The following is a 21,496-nucleotide window of genomic DNA, read 5'->3' on the forward strand; positions in this document are numbered from 1 at the left end:
AAATTTTTTAATCTTATCTTCCGAAACTCTATAACTAAATAATCGAGAGTTAATGCCTAGAATTGATAATTAAGGAAATACAGTTTGCAACCACTTTCCAAACCTCCAATATACATATGTAAATAAAATCTTAACTTTAATTTTCAATAGTTTCTTAAATTTCCCAGTCAATTTGGTATTTCACTTTTTAGTTCTAACAATTGTAATAGATTTATAAAAATTTTTCTCAAGCGCGTAATTTTGAAAGTAAACTATAACGTATGATTATATAATGCTAATGTGGCATAAAGGCAGAAGTGAAAGAGAAATCAGTTAACTAATTACTTAATCTAGCAACTTTAACACAATCTTACACTTCTTGCTCTCGCCTCTGTCCTCTTAACCTGTTTCTTTTTTCCCCTCCAGTTTTAGGGCTAGGATATGTAAAATAGTTAAACAATGGTTGTACCCGCTGTTGTAGAACGCTACACTGTTTACTATTTTAAAAAAATAAACGACTGTCTTTACAAAATTTGCAACGATAGTAAAAATTCAAAAGATGTAACGGTTATTTGTGTTTTATTATTATTCTAGTAATTCTAGTTCTTCGTTTCTTGATATTAGTAGCATGTGTTCCTCTTAATATGTAACATTCACTTCTGGACTTATATTAAGATCATTACGGAAAGAAATTATATCTAAACAATAATAATCACCAAGTATCTACAGTCATATTCTCATGTTCTACGTTACTATGTAAATTCTTATATTACATATATGTACGGGTACATAAGGTGTAAAGATATTAGGTTTTGTCCAGTGCTGGAAATATTAATAATCAGCTAGAGAATCGAGCTTAAGGAGGTTCCAAAAGGGCTAGTTGCACGTACTACTACTTACACCACAAAAGCACATACGGGAGAATGCAATTATTCCATCTAAAGTATGGCCTTAATACTAACTTTTTTTAATTAACTTCAGCGATTTATCAAATGGGATATTACTGTCACAAGAATAAGAAGTTAAACAAAATAACTAAACAAATAGAGCTAATTAGATGAACATTTACTGAAAATTAGTTATATCAGCTCAGAATAAGTACAACTTATAAAACAACATCTGTGTATAGATAAATGGTAGCAGAAAGTTCATATAATTGTACCAGTATATGTGCCTAGTCTGAAAAAAGAAAAAACTCCAATTTAATGTTTTGTAATTTGTCAACTAACAGAAATAATTCATATTTCACTTACCGGTACAATTCCTTTTTCATGTTTTACTAGATTAGGTAAGGTATTAACTTGACACAGCTGGCAAGTAATAATCTAGAATAAACCTCTAGGCATATTTCAACTCTTAACGGCAATTATACTTCTAACTAAGTGGTGTTTTCTTTTATGATAAATTAATTTAAATTAATTTGCTCTGTCTGGAGTGAGGGGCATAAAAGGAGAGCAGAAAGGACAAATAAAAATTCTAAAATTATAAGTTTAAACTTAACTAATTCTTATATGTCTGGAATAAACCCAAGTATAAATTAGAAATTTTACGAAACTAAAACAAATAACAAACAAAAAATAGTACTCTAAGTTCTTTAGCAATAATTATTCTAAAGGAGACGGCACCACACATTAAACGCCGCTTAATGTGATCATGGTTAATGTTATTCGGATCTGTTATCGAATTGCCATAGTAGCGCCATTTGGTATACAAAAAACATGGAAAATACATTGCTTATTATGATCAACAGTTCAGTTAATATGATCAAGCTATTAAAGTTAAAATTTTTTAAACTGAAGTAAAATAACTAAATAAGTTTAAAATGCATTATAAAAATAAAAACGTATAAAGAAATACGGCCCAAGCAAAAGTTAAGTCGCTAAACATTGTTTCGGTTTTAGCCAACTATTTAAAAAATGAGGCAGAAAAAAACAGCCTTAGTTTGATATAGATTTTTAATATCTCTATCGGTTTTGCCAGGTCTATCTTCTTCAGGAAAATCAGTTTCTAGACAACATCTACGTTAAACTAAGGTTGCTTTTTCTACTAATTTTAGCCCACCAGCGGCCGAGCGGTGGTGGTAAGTCGCTGAACACTGGTACTTCGAATCCCGCGAACGAGCTGGCTGTATAGGCGTTTTCGTGGTTTTCCCATGTGTAACATGTATACGAGCCAGTTTCCCTTAGAAAGTCCTCTGCGAAGGCATCCCTCCCCTTAGCAGATAGCCCTCGAAGCTTTGCCATAATCACACACACACTCTATTAATTTTAAATTTTACATTCGGAAGTTTTCTTCCAATCAAGATGTCTTCCGAGTATTAAGTGGGGGGGGAGTATAGGTAACATAACATCCAGAAACATTATAAACCTTTTTTAATGAACAATTGCATTATAAACAATTCATAAAGAAACTTTTGCATTTACTGAGTTGAAATGCTATGAAAAGTATCTCTTTATATGCTTCTAGTTATATTTAAACATCCGAGCGGTAAAGTCGGTAAACCGACTGGCTGCATGGGAGTTTTCTTGGATATCGCCATGTGTAACACGTATATGAGCCAGTTTCCCTTAGAAAGTACTCCACGAAGGCATCCCTACCCTTAGGCAGATAACCCTCGGGTGCTCTGCTATAACTAAATATACCACACCACACTAAATACATTTATATTAAGATAGTTAAATTCTATTACTATTTTGTAGGCTAAATTTTCTCATCGTTTATTCTTACCATTCAGTTAACATTATCAAAATGATCGTGAGCAAACATGATCCCATTAAGCGGCGCTTACTATATAACAAACAATAAAAAGAAAAGGAAATAAAAAAATCTGAAAGTTTTCAGATTTTATATTACGCCCAACAGGTTTTTTTTAACGTTTTGTGTATTATCTTTATTTATTAAATATCATTTTCTATGCTCGTAAACCATAAAATTCAGTTCAACAGTAATATCACAAAATATTTAAAAAGAGCATATCTTTAGAATTTTCGATATAGACAGTCTCTTGCCCTGGAGATTTTCTTTCCTGTACAGTGTTGCCATTGCTCGCTTTGAAATCGTTGCGTTTGTTAATCTAAAATTCGTTAAAGTTTTACAAAATATGAAATAGATGATAAAACAAATTCCAAATTTGGGCTTCCAGATACCCACATTAGAGTGCAGGACTACGTTATTCAAAATTTGATGTCTCTAAGTCCGTTGTATTTTCACAATGCGAGAAACGTACATGCATTCAGGCAGAAGCTTCATTATTTAATTTCATTAAATATAATGCAGGGCTCTAATATTTGATAGCAACAGTTTGAAAAGCTAAACGCCGTTTTATTGTGAACGCCGCAAAATGCCGAAACGAAATTTAGCCCTTCTAGTCAAATTGCTTCTTTGGGCTAATTAATTTACTCTTTCAATATGAGGACTGAAATGTGTGCGATCTGAATCATCGAACTGTGTGATTTGAATGATGAAAAGATTAAAGCTTTGGTTTCGATTTTACAAACATTTTTACTCATTAGAAAGATGGTTATTAAACTGCGAAACACAATCTCATAGATATATGGACTCAATCATTGAAATACTTGATTCATTGATGAAGAGGTCAAAGACTTGAATGCATTCTTAGAATCATTCAAGTTTTTAATTTCCTGATAGGTATTTCAAATTGTGAACAGCTTTTCCTTATTCTCTTGTTTCCCACTTACCACACCCTCCCTACCAGAATGTGTTTCGAGGATCGCGTTTTGTGTAAATGAAATACAATCAGCATTGAAAGGAAACTTTAGCAGAAGAACGTAGATGATGATCTAAGTAGAGCGTGTTGTGCCTTCTGGCCACGTCTTTGTTTTAAGTCTAATGTTTACCGTTCGGCGGTATTGTTTCGTGCTGCTAATATTCGCTGGATGATCGTATGGCCAACAGTATTAGTTATTGCTGTGTAGCCTCGGCTGTTTTTAGTTTAGTTAGCATTAGGTTAGTTTCTTATTTTCTATCTTAAGTTAAAGACCAAGTGGAGGCTTTTTGTAAGTCCGAGAGGGGCGAAATCTAAATATTCCTGAGTTGAATAAAAGGGTAATTTAACCCTTTTTTGGACTAACAAGTCCAAAGAAGCCTTAGAAGCCTTAGAAGTAAGCCATTAGTTGCTAAACACTTCCATTAAGTATTCTAGCTGCTAGAAACTACCAATTTAGCTAGAGTCTTGTAAATTTATTCCAAAGGTAGTCACTAGATTGCCGAAAAGCAGTTTGATGAAGCTCATATATACCACGTTGTGTAGGTTGTGTCCCAACGTAATGGAGTAAATTAAAATTATGGATCAAACGCATTCACACTGTAGCATTTTTTACATGCTCCCTATTTTCTTCCTCTCTTTTGAAACAAACTGAAAAGTTAAATTTAGTGATTACTTTAGAACAGTTTCATTCATTTTCCTGAATACAAATTGATTCTGTAGATGAGTCAGAAACGGTTGGTAATATATTCCACAGATGACACTGGCATGAGAAGTTGTCTATTGTTACTGTAATGTCGGATGTTCTTCATTACCAGATGACACAAATTATTTCCTGTCGGTTTGTTGGTATTTCTTCACATTTTGTCGCATTGTGTTTAAACCTACGCAATGCGGTTATGTTTGCAAGTTTATAAATTAATTTTTATTTTGTATTAAGACTGAGGAGATACGATAGTTATTGCTCGAGGTATTAACCTTAAGGCTCAACTAATATCAAGTTAAATATATTCTTCTAAGGCTAAAAATTTCGAAACAAATCTTAAGCGTTTACTGCTTTTAAAATTTGTGCTTTTTAATTTTCAATTTGTAGCCATATTTTTTATTGTAATGTACTGTAAATGAAATCTGTAAAGAAAGTCATCTATGGAGCTCTGTCTCTCATAATCAAGTTTGCCGATCTATTAGATTATCATATTTCAATCAGTCGCAAAGTAAGTATTTAAATATTTCGGAAATACGCTCTCAAGCATTTGCTATTATCATTTGAATTACTGTTATCAATTTTGTTATGATCAAACTAGATTGTTTATTGCTATAAATTTACAACAGTGAAACAGTTTTCCATTTTAATGTAACTGAAATTTATCCATTCTCCTCTCTTTCCTCCAAAAACCTCAAAAGGGTGATTTAACCCTTCTTTGGACTAACAACTCCAAAGAAGCCTTAGAAGTAAGCCATTAGTTGCTAAACACTTCCATTAAGTATTCTAGCTGCTAGAAACTACCAATTTAGCTAGAGTCTTGTAAATTTATTCCAAAGGTAGTCACTAGATTGCCGAAAAGCAGTTTGATGAAGCTCATATATACCACGTTGTGTAGGTTGTGTCCCAACGTAATGGAGTAAATTAAAATTACGGATCAAACGCATTCACACTGTAGCATTTTTTACATGCTCCCTATTTTCTTCCTCTCTTTTGAAACAAACTGAAAAGTTAAATTTAGTGATTACTTTAGAACAGTTTCATTCATTTTCCTGAATACAAATTGATTCTGTAGATGAGTCAGAAACGGTTGGTAATATATTCTACAGATGACACTGGCATGAGAAGTTGTCTATTGTTACTGTAATGTCGGATGTTCTTCATTACCAGATGACACAAATTATTTCCCGTCGTTTTGTTGGTATTTCTTCACATTTTGTCGCATTGTGTTTAAACCTACGCAATGCGGAGAATGAAACCTTTCAATCCAAAAACAACATACGAAAGTTTATTTGTATTATGACACTTTAGACTAATCATTCAATAACATTTTAAGACAAACGTTTTTTAATCCTAAAATCTTTTCAAGTCCTTTATTATCATGTTAAAACAGATACGACCATATTCTGGGATTGGTTTATAAGGTATTCCAAAGATCCGTGGTTCGATTCCCGGCAAGGTGTTGCTCAATTTTCACCTCGCCTGCTTCCAAAAAATACCTAGTGTCTCTAAAGTGGCGCCCGAATTAAAAGGGTGTTGGATGATGATTCTCCTCACCCAGGATTTGGCGTTCGGGTCCCCTAAAAACCCCAGTCGCCCTTTAAAATGGGGAGTATATAAGGTATTTCTACCGCCTTCTTACCGTGCCTTCGGGGTGGGTGGTCTGCACGCTGGGCGCGTATTGCGGAGGTCCGTGGTTCGATTCCCGGCGAAGGCGTTTGCTCATTTTTCATCTTTCCTACTTCCAAATAGCCTAATGTTTTTACAGGTTTTACTTAAGGTTGGAAGGCAGCACTGCGGCACTTCAATAGTGTGTTCCAAGCAGAAGCCTTGGCCATCCTCAACGCCACCAACGACATACTAAATAACGGCTACCACCAAGCATGCATCTGTACAGACAGCCAATCTTCACTCCTGGCAATTCAAAACTTAAGCCACACCTCCCCAATTATCTCCGAAATCCGAAAGCTACTCTCTGTAAACCACCAGCAACGCATTCACCTCACCTGGGTCAAGGCGCATGCTGGTCTAGTTGGAAACGAGGCAGCAGACACCCTAGCCAAAGAAGCCGCCATCAGTTCTGAAGTTCAGCAAATCCGTATCCGTGCACCACCATCGCATCTAAAGAGGCTTCTCAAAGAAGACCTACTCAAAATATGGCAAAAGGAATGGAACGCGTGTGACACCGGACGGCGGACCTACAATCTCCTACCCAAAGTCTCTCTATCACGCCTCATAGCTATACCCCAACTCACCCGGTTCATAACGGGAATGGCCCCTATCCAGGGTATTATTATAGGCACAACATCTTCACTACAGATGCTTGTGTGTACGGCCAACTTGGATCACCAGAACACTATATCTACTCTTGCCCACTCACAGCAGACAACCACATTAAGCATCCCACTCCTCCTACAGACACCTTTCAACGGTTCATTATTAAAAACAAACCTGCAATCAATAAAATCTGTAAGGTCATTGACCAGCTCGCCGCTATGGGCCAAGATATATGCGACGCTGCATAATCCCACAACGTCCGCCACTAACAGAAGTCAACATGAACATCACCCTCTGCTGCTAACATGTCACCTCGCTCGGCATGCTCATAAACTCTATGTAACTATGTAAACATATATTATGAACTATGTAACTATGTAAGCATGTATACAGGACCAATGTATGCCCTTATAGGCCAATGTATGTCGAATAGTCTTAGTAAGCCGCACGGGTGTCCAGATTCTGCTCTCAACTCAACTCAACTCATACACTCAGCAACCTATGCGCTCCACAAATATATATTCGCCGGAACTCTACTTGTCCCCCATATCAATGTCCAGCAATCACATGTTATTCCCCTTTTATGGCCCCTCGTCTGTAAATACCCCCCCCACAATGTACAGTATATGTGATCAAATGAGGCCAAATATGTATCTGACATGTGGTATATGTGTATTATTATTTTTTAAGTGTGTTTTATTTGTCATAAGTCTTCAGTGTTAATCAAGTGTATCCCTCTCCCCCCCTTTTGTTTTCCTCTGCGTGTGTGTTTTCTGTACATTTTCATGTTTTTGTGTTTTCTGTACATTTTCATGTTTTTGTGTTTTCATACATTTAGTACCTAGCTTTAAGCCCCTCACCTGTAAATCCGTCCCACAAGTCTCATACCTGTAATTATGTAATTAGTCAAGCAATGTTAATAAGTCGCCCCTGTTTGACCATGTAAACTCCTGCACCCTTAATAAGCTCCCGGTGTGGACTCTTGAGGCCACAGGGAGTTGTTACCATTAGATAGTGGAAGACGAGGGACACATGCCTGTTTATCTCTGGTAGCCACCAAGCGTCCCCGTCTTCCGTCACCTACCTACCTACCTACAGGTTTTACTATTGGGTGTTAGCACTCCCGAATAAAAAAGAAAAAAATCTTGATCTTATTAGAACACCAAGCCAATTATGCAAGGGAAAAAGTTAAATAAAACGGCAATATTGTTGAAGGTAGTCCAAAATCTCTCAATCAATAAAGTAGATTTCAGAGACTATATTCCGAAAGTAAGAGATTCCGCTGAAAGAAGGGAAGCGTTTGTCATTAACACTCAGAGTCAGAGGCTTAAAACAATTTTTACAATCGCATCTCGTTCACTGAATTTAAGGTTCAAAATACTTCAGTTGACTTATTACAGAACTCAAATGCTTATTATTATTGTACATTTCCAGCTATTAAAATTGTTACTCCATGAAAGAAGCTCACAGAAAATCTAAAATATACACAGAAGGTAGAACATGCTAGGATAGGCCATTTAATGGCAAGAATTTAAGTCCCTCTTGCAATTTAATGACCAGAATAACGAAACTTCAAATAAACATAAAAAAAGATTGAAATTTTGATTTTTTCATTTCGTAATTGTTTCGTAATGTTTTTTGCTTAAGAAGACTTTGCATGGCCTGTTTCCGAAGAAACTTATACTGTCATGTCTCAGAATTCCATCTTACGAGAGTCGTAGCTACTATCCGATTAATGTCGTAGCCGATTAACGATGACTGGTATGAGAATTTGCAATCGATGGTCCACGAGAGCCACTCGGAACTACTTGGGATCTCAGGGTAGTTACGCAGCAATGTCCAAAACGTCATATCTCATTCACGTCCCTGTTAGACATCGTAAAGCCACATCAAGTACCCTTGATAAGAAAATCTACACTGCGGCGCAACGAAGTCTGAAAGACCACAGATTTCGCAGTAAGAAAACTATTACTTTGTTTTTCCTTGAGTGTATAACACAGGATAACTTATAAAAGAGAATCAATGGTGTGAGGTTGTCTTTTCTGGCAAATTCTACTTTGCTTACAACATTCGTATTCGCGAGAGAAATCATCACGGTGAACGAACGTTGAAAACTTGTATACTTCATCTCTATGCCAATTCCTGGATTGACAGTACATATCTTGTTCTGCTGTAGTCCGCATATCCGGTATTTCGACCAACCAAAGTTACGTACTAAGATTTTTAATGCTTATGGCTGACCCAATCTTCTTCATCCGAGTTCTTTGCGCAGAAATGCTAGGCCACATCTTACCCACGGTGTGTACCATTTTGGTCTTTTCGTTCTTCAGATCTCTGACCAGCTGAAAACGTTTCATCAATGATTATATACAGGACTTAGCTTTTAGCTTAAACGCAGTCCATGCGTAGAGAACAATTAATAATTCTAGAACTTGGAAACGTGACGAATTATTGGTATTCTCACCAGAATTCCTACTACATATCTGTTAATTGGTAACTAACCTGATGTGTTGATTACACCACAAGAACCTATTAAGAGGAAATGCTACATTTTCTCATTTCTTTTCCACTTAAAGAGTGTTGAAAGAAGCGAAAAGAGCCAGTCGAATAAATCCTGTAATTGTCTACCATATTTTAGCTCGGAGTCACTGCAAAGGCTATTGCACAGCTCGTAGATGGGAAGTGTGAGAAATCAATTGTGAATTCAGTATATTCCAGTTTCAAACTAGACGCTTTAACCACTTATACCTCGACAACACACACCAGAAAACGGAATAATGCCTAATAAAAGATAAAGAGAAAGGTACTGAAAGTTACAATGAAACTTCTTTACAACATGTTGAGTAAGAAAACCTAGTTTGCAGTTCAACAAAAATTTCCTTTGAGAAAGTACATTATATCACTTTATTAAGACCGCACTTTTGCGTCATACCTTATAAGCAATCTGCCAGTAAGGTTGATCATGAAGATGGTTTTAGAATTTTTTTACAATTGATTGTGGAAGGTCAAGAGACTTTTTTTGAGAGGTACAAACCATAGGTATATAGCTCTCTGATATTTGCAAAAGATTAATGACTCTATTAGACATTATCAGTGCCTTTTATTTAGACTGTTAAATTTTTCAAATTCCTTACTTTGATAAGGGGTGTATGATTGGCCTCAGATAAGCAGGTTGGTCGAACAAGCGTATCGGCCGCCACTTTGGTTAGAGCGGCAATGGATTACGGAAAGGGATAGTCTAACGTCGAGCATGGTCAGGACGTCCCAGGGACACAAATGAGCGCCAGGATCGCGCAATCATAAGAACGGCCAGTTCCGCACCAACAACGTTGCTAGCATCGATTCGACGCTATTTACACCTTCCAGGTATCCGGTGGTATCAAGGGAAACCATTCGGAGAAACACTGGTATCAGTATCAGTAGTGGCCGCAGCCCAACCCACCTAACCAAACAAGTTGGTCTCATGGTCATAACAAGCCACACTCATTTCAACAGACTTCAAATTTTTAGCATCAGGAAACACTGGTATATTCTGCTGAAGTCCATTAAGACGCCTACCACTGAGCCCACGTCATACATAGGCAGTGTTAATTGGATTTTTACCAAACTCGAGCAAGCTAGAGTGTGACCGAATGGAGGCGTGTGATCTTCAGCGATAAATCGCGATTGAATCTGATGAGGAACGCCCACGCGTGTGGAGGCGGCCGGGCCAGCGGTCCGATCTACCCTTTGATGTCAAGCGATATACGGCAGTTACAGAAGGTGTAACAGTCTGGGGAGCGATTTGATGGGACACATGATAACCTCTAGTCGTCCTTCAAGGCACTATGACGGCTCGCAGTTACGTGGACGACATTTTAATTCCGTTTGTACTGCCTGTGCTATCAAGTAGAGCAGGTGTCATTTATCAGTAAGACAGTGCTCATCCATATACTGCTCAACTCTGTCTACAATGTCTTCAAGGATGTGACAAACTCTAGTGGCTTGCCGGGTTACCAGACTTCTTGCCAATACAGCACGTTTCGGACATGCTTGTGTGAGAACAGTGTGACTACATCGATTCTTGTATCGTTATCACGCGCGAGCACGTGCGTCGAAAGGTATAAAAACTGGAAGGACTGGTTTGTCTCTCTCTTTTTCGTTTTTTCCCTCTTGCTGCCTGACGTCGAGCTCAGCGAGTGTGTGGGCCTTCGGGCCACACACACTCAGCAGTCGCCATTTGTTCCTGTCTAATTTTGCCGAGAAAGAAGCAGAATGAAGAAATCCAGTACTTAAAGTAGATGTTTGATTTGTGAATAACATAAAATAAACGCGCAAGCAGAATACAAGTAACTGTTCGACTTCAAGATGTGCTTGACCAGCAATGTGTCAAACGTGATGACGTGTGTAAAAATAATATGAATGTAAAAAGAAAAAAAGAAGAGCTTATAAGTGTGTAACCAGACAGCGCGATAATACGAAGATAAAATTGACCACGTTTCAACCGCAAAATTATTCGATGGAACAGGATTGCGCGAATAGTCACGCGTCGGCACTCCACGGACATTCCATTTGAGTTATCGCATTGCGTGTATCTAAGTTATGATATTTGAGTATTTATATATATGTGTGATAAATGTGTCTTATTTAATCCAGAAAGTATGTGTATTGAAATAAATATGAGATTGGAAAAAGAAAATAATCGGCTCATGCATGCATCAGTGGGTAAGTCTTGTTAATCTATTTAGTAATGATTAAGCAATGTACTAAACACCAAATTTTAGTTTAAGTATTTACGCAAAATTAATTTGTACTTGATATTCTTAGTATCGACATTTTTGGCGATCACGCCCGTAACACCACATATATGGTACCGTGACCAGGATTATAATAATAAAGGCACTTTATGGTGCCGTGACAAAAAAAAAAAAAAAAAAAAAAAAGGGAAATTAAGTTTTAACTGTTTCATTTCAGGTAGAGAACCATTTTATGCTTATGCCTGAAAATGTAACTACACATGTGATTCCAGTTTGATAACTGCTTAAATATTTTGAATTTTGTGATGATGTCTGATATCAAATAGGTGAATATTAGTAATGATTGGATAAAATTTTGAATTTTGTGTTTATCTGATATGAATCATTAAGAAAAAGTTGAAAATTGCATATGTAAAAAATATATATATATATATATAATTCCATATGACTGTTTCCTGCTAATGTGAAATAATTTAATGATAAAAAATAGATATGTGAAAATGGTAATATCAATTCAAAATTGGTCAGTATTTAAGAAATTATTCCTGTATGTATATCATATTGTGTGGTAAGGAGTATGTAATAACTTGTATCCATGTGAAAAATTTCGATAAGTTACAATAGTGTATTTATGAATGTACTATACATTAGAAGTAATAATAGTAATTTAGAGTGGTACTAAAGTATTGTAAATTGATTCAGAATGGCTAAGAAAAATAATGTAATGAATATGAGTCTGGCTACTGCTCTGCCTACTTTTTCAGGGGAGCATGACGAAAATATAACGTTTTTTTTAGATCAGTTATGCCAAATGGCAAATTTAGAGAACTGGAATGAGAACAGAAAAAGTTTGGTGTTAAAAATTCAATTGAGGGGTAAAGCATTAAAATTTGTAATTGATAATGAATCGTGTAAAGATTTGTCATTTGATGATTTAAAAGCATTACTAAGTAAAAAATTTGCAAAATCTCAGTCATTTGACACAATTCAAAATAACTTTAACTCAGTTAGACAGACCCCAGATCAGTCAGTCGAGGACTTAGCGGAAAAAGTGAATACTTATGCCACAAAATATTTTGGGTGCTATCCTAGTTCGAGTGAAGAGGTACATAACCTCACTCAAAAAGCAATGCTTTCAAAATTCTTAGAAGCTCTCAGACCAGATTTAAGACTGGAGGTTAAAAAACTAGGACCTATTGATTTGGCTACTGCTGTTAAACAGGCAAAGAACATAGAAAAAGCATTGGAGGATTCTGGTAATAGCTCACAGACACATGATTTTTCATCTGAATTAAATACATTAATTATGCAACAAATGCAAAATAATAGAGCCATTGAGGATTTGTCAAAAAAATTCAATGAAATTTTACCTAATGGTAGTGTAAACAATGTAACTAGCCTAGAAAATAATGCTACACAAAGTAGTAGTAATAGAGAGTCTTGTCATATTTGCCAACAGAATCATTGGACTACAGAGTGTCCTTATTTTCCTTCAAACAATAATTTTCAATATTATAGACAGGCTAGAAACAACCAGAGAGGAAATTTTTATAGGGGTAACTTTATCAATAGAAGGAATAGATATAATAGTCGGTATGATTTCACGCAAGGTAGTAGACTACAGAACAGTAATAGAAATAGGCCACAATACAGAAGATACAATACTCGTACAAATAATTTAAACTAATGAAGGGTACTTGCAGATCTCCCAGATACACAAAGTATTACTCAAGTGCCCATAAAAAAATTTGGGGAAAACAAGACAAAATAAAAAAATAAGGAACTCAAATAGGCCAAATACACATGAAAGATTCCGACACAAAATTAAAGAAAGTAATGAACAAAAATTGGTAGCTTCTTGCCAGACTAATAGTATCACAGAATTACCAGTAATAGAAATCAAATTTGGCGACTTTGTGGTAGAAGCATTACTTGATACAGGTGCAAATTTAAGCTTAATACAGCCAGACACCTTGCAAGTAATACAAAATTACACAAAGATTCATTACTTAAGCAGATCTGTAAGAATACATACGCTAAATAATGCTACTATCCCATATGTATCTGCTGTAAACTTAAAATTTCGTTTAGGAAATAAATGGCTTGCCAACCAATTTTTTGTTACACAACATAATTGGAACACAAATTATCAAATGATTTTAGGGTATGATTTCATTCAAAAAAATAAGATACTTATTGATGCAGATAAAAGTCAGTTAATCATTGATAACACATATTTTGATCTTTTGGACAAAAGAAAAAACTGTACTAATATTAATGCAAAAAAGGTAGACAAGAATAGTAGACCAGAGGAGTCGGGTATTGTAAGAGTAGTATTGAATACCAGAATTGCGCCAAATACAGCAGAGATAGTAAAGTTAAGCATTCCAATTAATATGCAGAAAGAAAAGCAAATAATGTTCTCACCAGACAGGCGAAAAGTGGGCAAGATAGGTGTGACTGATTCAATTCATGAGATAAGTGACAGGCAATATATATTCACCATAATTGAAAACAATTCCAATGCCGCAATTATTTTAAGAAAGGGTGAAAAGATTGGTAAGGTATATAAAGTCGAAGAAAAACAATTTGAAAAACCTAGAGAGCAACAAAATTTGCAGATTAACCATATAACTTTAAAAGAAATTAAACAATTAAGAAAGGAGGAATTAAGCCCAGATGATTTTGATTTAAGTCATTTAGAAGCAGAACAAAAAAATAAGATGATTGAAATGCTCATGAAAAATTCAGCTGTGTTTTCAAAATCTTACACCACTCTGGGTGAGACTGATGCTGTCGTGCCACAATTTAATTTATTACATAACTTTCCAATTCAAACTAGACCATACACTATTCCTCGCATTGCTAAAAAATATGCCCAAGAGGAGATAGCCAAATTGTTAGAAGCAGGTATTATAGAGCCATCGACATCGAGTTACAGTTTTCCAGTAATTTTTGTCAAAAAGAAAGCACCACCTAATACTGATCCTAGCAAATTAAAATTTAAAATGGCAGTAGATTATAGATTGTTAAATTGCATAACTGAATCATATCAAATATGTCTACCTAAGATTTCAGATATTTTGCATAATATAGCAGGTAAAAGTTATTATTGTGTGCTAGATCTTAAGTCAGCATTTTTTCAAATAAAGTTAGATCAGAAAGATAAAGAAAAATTAGCCTTTTGCACGGAACTTGGCAATTTTCAACCAACTCGGTTACCTTTTGGTGCAAAAAATTCATCTGCTTATTTCCATACTCTAATATCAAAATGTTTAGGTGAATTGCAGGGTCCAAATTTACAATATTTTCTAGATGACATAATTGTTGCAGCTAACAGTATAAATGAACTAGTAATTATTTTACAAAAGGTGTTTGACAAGTTAAAAAAATTTAATTTAACATTAGACCCAGCCAAATTGCAGTTATGTAAACAAGAGATTACGTATTTAGGTTTTTCGGTTAATAAGAATGGTTTTGCTCCTTCAGAGGAGAATATTCAGAAAGTAGCCAAATTTCCTAGGCCAAGAAATGTGAAAGAGGTTCAAACATTCATAGGCATGGTAAATTATTTTCGACACTTAATTTTTAATTATGCAGAAATTGTCAAGCCAATAGTAAATTTAACAAGAAAGAATATACCATTCGTGTGGAACGAGAGATGCCAAAATGCATTAGATAAAATACAAGAATTAATTTTAGAAAAACCCACAATAAAAAACATAGAAAATGATAAACCTTTATATTTAGTAACCGATGCTTCTAGATCAGCCATTTGTGGCATATTAATGCAAAAAACTGATGAAAAGTTTTTCCCAGTACAATTTTACTCAAAAATTTTAACACCTGCTGAGGCTAGATATCCTTCAATTAGGAGAGAACTTTATGCAATCTTCAGATCAGTAAAGCAATTTCACGAACATCTGTATGGGAAAAAATTTATAATATTAACGGATGCTAAACCTCTGACTTTCCATATTAGTCTTGACAAACAGCCAGATATTGTAGCACGCTGGTTGTTATATTTACAGGAATTTCAATACACGATGGAGCATATTCCTGGTTTAAAAAACCCAGCAGACTACTTGTCAAGAGTTTCAGAGGATGTAGTGGTAAACGATGTAAATATATTTAAGACCAATGATAATTTGTCTATTCAAAACATAATTAGTAAACAGCAAAGTGATCCAGACATAAAATCAATTATAAAAAATTTACAGGATAACCACAAAGAAAGTGTAGAACAATATTTTATTGATAGTCATACAGATGTAGTAATGATAAAATTAAAACCTGTAAATATGAGAAAGAAAGACAGAAGTATCCAGAATAAAATTCTAATTCCTAAGGCATTAATTAAAGATGTATTACAGACAGTTCATGCGCCTCACTTTGGTATTCAAAAGACATATGAGTTTGTAAAGGCAAAGTATTATTGGAAAGGTATGTACAGCGATACGAAAAGTTTTGTAGAAAATTGTTCAGACTGCTTACAAAATAAGTCTAGACCTCACAACACTCTGCCACGTCTAATTCCTATGAAAGATCTTGCTCCTGGAGAGATGATAGCTATAGACATAGTTGGTAAACTGCCAAGATCCATAGATAATAAGTTTTATGTACTCACTATCATTGATCATTATTCCAGATATTTGGAAATAGTTCCGTTAAACAACTGCACTTCTCAATCCATCATAAAATCTTTAAATGATTATTTTGCCAGATTTGGCATTCCAAAAATTTTGTTATCAGACAACGGTTCCTATTTTTGTTCCACAGAATTTACTCAATTTTTAAAATCGCTTAAAATAGAACACAGAAAAAGTTCAATTTATTATCCACAGTCCAATGGGTTGATTGAAAGAGTTCACAGGGTAATGAAAGAATCAGTTGCAGCAATATCAAACAAAATATTTGAATGGCCACAAAAAGTACTGATGTTTAAACTGTATTATAATAATGCTAAACATTCTGTAACTCAATTTTCACCAGCAGAACTATTTTTCGGTAGAACATTAAATACTCCCATAGATAGCAATGATCCTCTTAAATTAGCAGAAGATTTCCAGGAATATTCCAAAAGAATAAAGGAACAATTGAGTAGAGATAAGCAACAAGTAAAATTAAATGAGGATGAATACTTTAATTGTGCAAAAAAATATTTGAAAGGGAGAAAAATTCCAGAATTGAAATCAGGGGATAAAGTTTTTATGCAGGAATTTACTGATCGAAGGGTGCTACATCCAAAATACAAGGGGCCATATGAGATCATTAAAAAGCTACGAAATGATAATTATATAATACAATTAGAGAATAAAACCACTAAAGTTCACGTAAGTAAATTGTTTTTACAAAAGCCTTCAAGAGTAGATTCAACACAAAATGAGGATTAGGAGTGTAACACAAATGTAAATTGTCGATCAGCAAATCAAAAAAAAAAAAAAAAAAAAAAAAAAAAAAAAAAAAAAAAAGGTGTAAAGAAGTTGTGATTATGATAAGAATGTAGTATGTGTACAAGCTAGATAATGAATGATGATCATGTGTGGTATGGGTCAATTTAGTGTAATAAAGCGCTAATTGCACGATTTGGGTAGAGTTGGCTGGTCCATATACCAGAAGAATTGAATTGTACTATGCAGGGTCTCATTGATTACTAGGTAGCAGATTCAAAAAAAAAAAAAAAAAAAGTGTGGTTCAAATCTCCTTGTCTTACGGCTGAATCAAATTGAAGGTATGTAATTTAGTAGTGGATCTAATACAAATGTAGCTTGTAACAATGTCATGACATATTGGTATATGAAATGTATATGTAAAATGAATATGATCAAATGATAAAAGTAGCTATGTAATGAAATAGTGAATGTGATTCTAAAATGTAAAGAATGAAATAAGGTAAACAATGGTTAAGAGGAGTTCAATCAAAATTGATAATGCAAATGTTCTTAGTTTAAGTGATTGATTGGATATTTAATCATATGTGAAATGTAAATTATGTGTCTTAAGTGACAAATTTTCATTGCCTGGAATCGCATCTGTGGTGATATTTTAGGAAAGAGTAGACATGCATGAGTACGTAAAAGAATAATACTAATGTAAAAAATATATATCACAAAATGTTTAAAATGCTGTGTTTTTTTTTCAAGCAATGTGAAATATTAACGTGAAATATGTGTGATAGTGCATACGAAAGCTCAACTGTGTTCATAGAATGAGGAATGTATGGAGTGCCAACGAAATGATAAAGTGCAGTGCCTTTGCAAATGATGTAAAGATTGGTGTGAAATGTGCATCTAATGCAGACGAAAGTTCAAGTGTGTCCAGCAGAGAGGGATTTCATTTGTCCAGTGATGGGACAATTTTTTTTTTCTTCGGATGGAGGGAATGTGAGAACAGTGTGACTACATCGATTCTTGTATCGTTATCACGCGCGAGCACGTGCGTCGAAAGGTATAAAAACTGGAAGGACTGGTTTGTCTCTCTCTTTTTCGTTTTTCCCCTCTTGCTGCCTGACGTCGAGCTCAGCGAGTGTGTGGGCCTTCGGGCCACACACACTCAGCAGTCGCCATTTGTTCCTGTCTAATTTTGCCGAGAAAGAAGCAGAATGAAGAAATCCAGTACTTAAAGTAGATGTTTGATTTGTGAATAACATAAAATAAACGCGCAAGCAGAATACAAGTAACTGTTCGACTTCAAGATGTGCTTGACCAGCAATGTGTCAAACGTGATGACGTGTGTAAAAATAATATGAATGTAAAAAGAAAAAAAGAAGAGCTTATAAGTGTGTAACCAGACAGCGCGATAATACGAAGATAAAATTGACCACGTTTCAACCGCAAAATTATTCGATGGAACAGGATTGCGCGAATTAGTCACGGCTCGGCACTCCACGGACATTCCATTTGAGTTATCGCATTGCGTGTATCTAAGTTATGATATTTGAGTATTTATATATATGTGTGATAAATGTGTCTTATTTAATCCAGAAAGTATGTGTATTGAAATAAATATGAGATTGGAAAAAGAAAATAATCGGCTCATGCATGCATCAGTGGGTAAGTCTTGTTAATCTATTTAGTAATGATTAAGCAATGTACTAAACACCAAATTTTAGTTTAAGTATTTACGCAAAATTAATTTGTACTTGATATTCTTAGTATCGACATTTTTGGCGATCACGCCCGTAACACCACAGCTTGAAAGTCAACTGCAGCCATCCCGGAATATTGGCGAATTAACTGCCTAGTTGCAAAGATCATAACTCGATCTTCCCCAGTGGGGGTCATAGATGACCTACTTGATTCGATGCCATGCCGTGTTTCGGTTTGTATAACTGCAAGAGTTAGCTATACTACTTACTTATTCGTACCATTTTTCATGCCACAACATCTCAATAAAACGATCTTTCGTTCTGAATCTGTAATCATTCGTTTTCTCCTCATGCACTACATACATGTTAAGTTTCTAGTTCGTATCCTTCTGGGTGCATTTATTTTTTTGTGACAGAGTGTATTACATTTTTTCCATCACATGATTAAGCCTCGGTTCGGTTTAGTAACTTAATTACCTAATTCACTTTATTTCTTTTTTATTTAACTTTGCATTCATTATACTTATTTTAAAGCTGTAAAAAAATCACTGACTGTAAACCTTGTTAACAGTAGCAAAAGTCCTTATCCTGCTTTTATTTTCGCGACCATTAATCGTAGACTTATTTCGGTCAAATTTTACCTTACGATCTCAAACATTTTGCAATTTATTTTTATGACAAGTATAAAATTTTCCTAAATATAAGTACTGAGACAGAAGGAGCGTATAAAACGTTAAATTCCGTATTTTATGCAAAAACACATTTTTTAAAAATTTAAAACTATGAAAACATGAATTTTGCGTTCTATAAAATGTTTTTGTATATGGAAGCATATGTATATGATAAAAGGTTGCAGAAATAAAGACAGACTAAGGACTTTTGTGAACAAGGCATATAATAAGTCTTTTTCCTTTCGTTTTATTTTCAACAAAATTACAAAAAATTTCCTGATGCTAAAAAGTGTAGTGCATAGCAAACTTAAATATTATTTATAATGTGCCGTTAATTACACTTTTTTAATATTTAAAACATGAATTTATTTATTAAAAAATCAGATGCTTCATACAAATTAAGAACTTTCTCTTAACTCACAAAATAATGCAGAATTTCTTCAATTAATGAGATAATAATCTGGTTTCGCTAGTTTCAAACGATCGATAAGACAACTAATTCTTGCAGAAGAATTTTATCGATCTGTGAAGATTCCGACAATTTCGTCTCCCAGCGAAACGTCTCGGCACAATCACGTTAATTGACTTTCCACTAAGTGCTTTGAAAAGAATATTTGTTGTGCAGTTTTCAGGCAGCCATGTGTCCTAACATAAGCATTAAAGTACTTATAATATGGACAGGAAAAAGTTTCTGTTTACACTTGAAAATGTTTAATAAGTATTATATGAAAGAATTTTAAATATATTTATTCGACAGTTCCTCAAATCTCTATATCAATTTGAGTAATTTTTTTTTCTATTCTAAAACTAGTAATTGCTTTTAATAAGCCTCTCTAAACTGTTTTATTCTAAAATTAACTCCCTACCATATGCTTCTCTCATGGCAATAATGCAGGTAATTTTGCAAACTGAAAATCAACAGGCAAATCAGAGAGAAGAGAAAATCATTAACAAGGTTTTCTCTTAGATGCGTCCCATTTTCGCTTTAGCTTCTATTTTATCAACTTGCTAATGCTCTCTGCTACAGAAATACTTCAAAATTTTATCGGAACCGATACCGTTCTTCAAGAACAGGCGATTATTGCACCCATTATGATGTGTAAGTCATATTAAGAATGTACCTCTGATGAATAAAGGAAATTGTGTTTTATCGACCATTAGTGGAAGTATCTGAATTTTCTTCTCGAAGCTATTACACCCACACACATACGAATATATACACACACTGACCGATGAATTAGAAACCTCTGAGATTTTTATTTGAATGCGTGCTAGGGATGAAGTATGCAAATTGTTTTATGACATGAGTTGCACGTGGTTAGAATGCTAGTACAAGTGAGGTGTAAGAGTGCTTTTGACGATGAATGAACTAAAATAGGAAAAAAAGAAAAAAAAACAGATCTTCCACCATTTGAAAAAGGGCTTATCGTTGGTGCTCGTTTAGCAGGGGCCTCGATTTCGAAGACAGCAAATCTCACTGGGTTTTCAAAATCAGGCATATCAAAGGTTTTTCAAAAGCTGGAATCAGAGCCCACAGTCCTTCTCTAGAAGACATAACTGCGGTTCGAGTACAGTTTTCCAAGAGAGTGGTCGGCGACATCTGAGACGAATAGTGCGGCGGAACAGGAACTTTGCTGTGCTTCAACTGACACAGATCGTCAACCAAGGCTCTTTCCAACAGATTTCAGCTCGAATCATGCGCACAGAATTGAATTATACAAAAATTCAGTTTTATGCAAAACTGAACAAACTGAAAAATTCTAATTTCAATTGGTTATAAGCTCTTTTATTTTTTTATTTAATTCGGGGTCTTCCTCTCTCTGTCTTAAAAATAGCGCTATAAGTCTAAACTACGTCATTCAAATTAATCATGCGATCTTATGTAACCCTTAATGCAGATATCTCTTGACCAATGAAAATAATTGTAAACCAAAACTAACTCGAACTGAAACGTTTCGATTCCCTCCCTTCTTCCTCTGCATTACTGCTGCGACATTCTCTCTCTTTTCGCTTACGCTTTCATCCCTTTAAGACACTGCAGCAATCTTCTATGTTCGCTTCTATCGAAATAGTATCAAAATTGTAAATGTTCTGCAAAAAGCACGATTGGAGTGCCAAGTGAATTGTGGCCACAAGTGTGAATTTAAATAAATATGGAATTTAATCCAGTTTGACTGATTCTTCTTCAAAATGGATGGACATTCTAAGCATCAAGTAACTTCGCAATCAGCATTTCTACGCATCTACATATTAGTGTTCTTACATCAGTGCTTCCAAATTTGTGCTATTATTACATTTTTACTCGCACAGGATTGGATA

The sequence above is a fragment of the Stegodyphus dumicola genome, chromosome 8 (genome assembly GCF_044657685.1).
Source record: "Stegodyphus dumicola isolate Sdum_Otavi_A_Nest chromosome 8, ASM4465768v1".
Taxonomy (NCBI): domain Eukaryota; kingdom Metazoa; phylum Arthropoda; class Arachnida; order Araneae; family Eresidae; genus Stegodyphus; species Stegodyphus dumicola.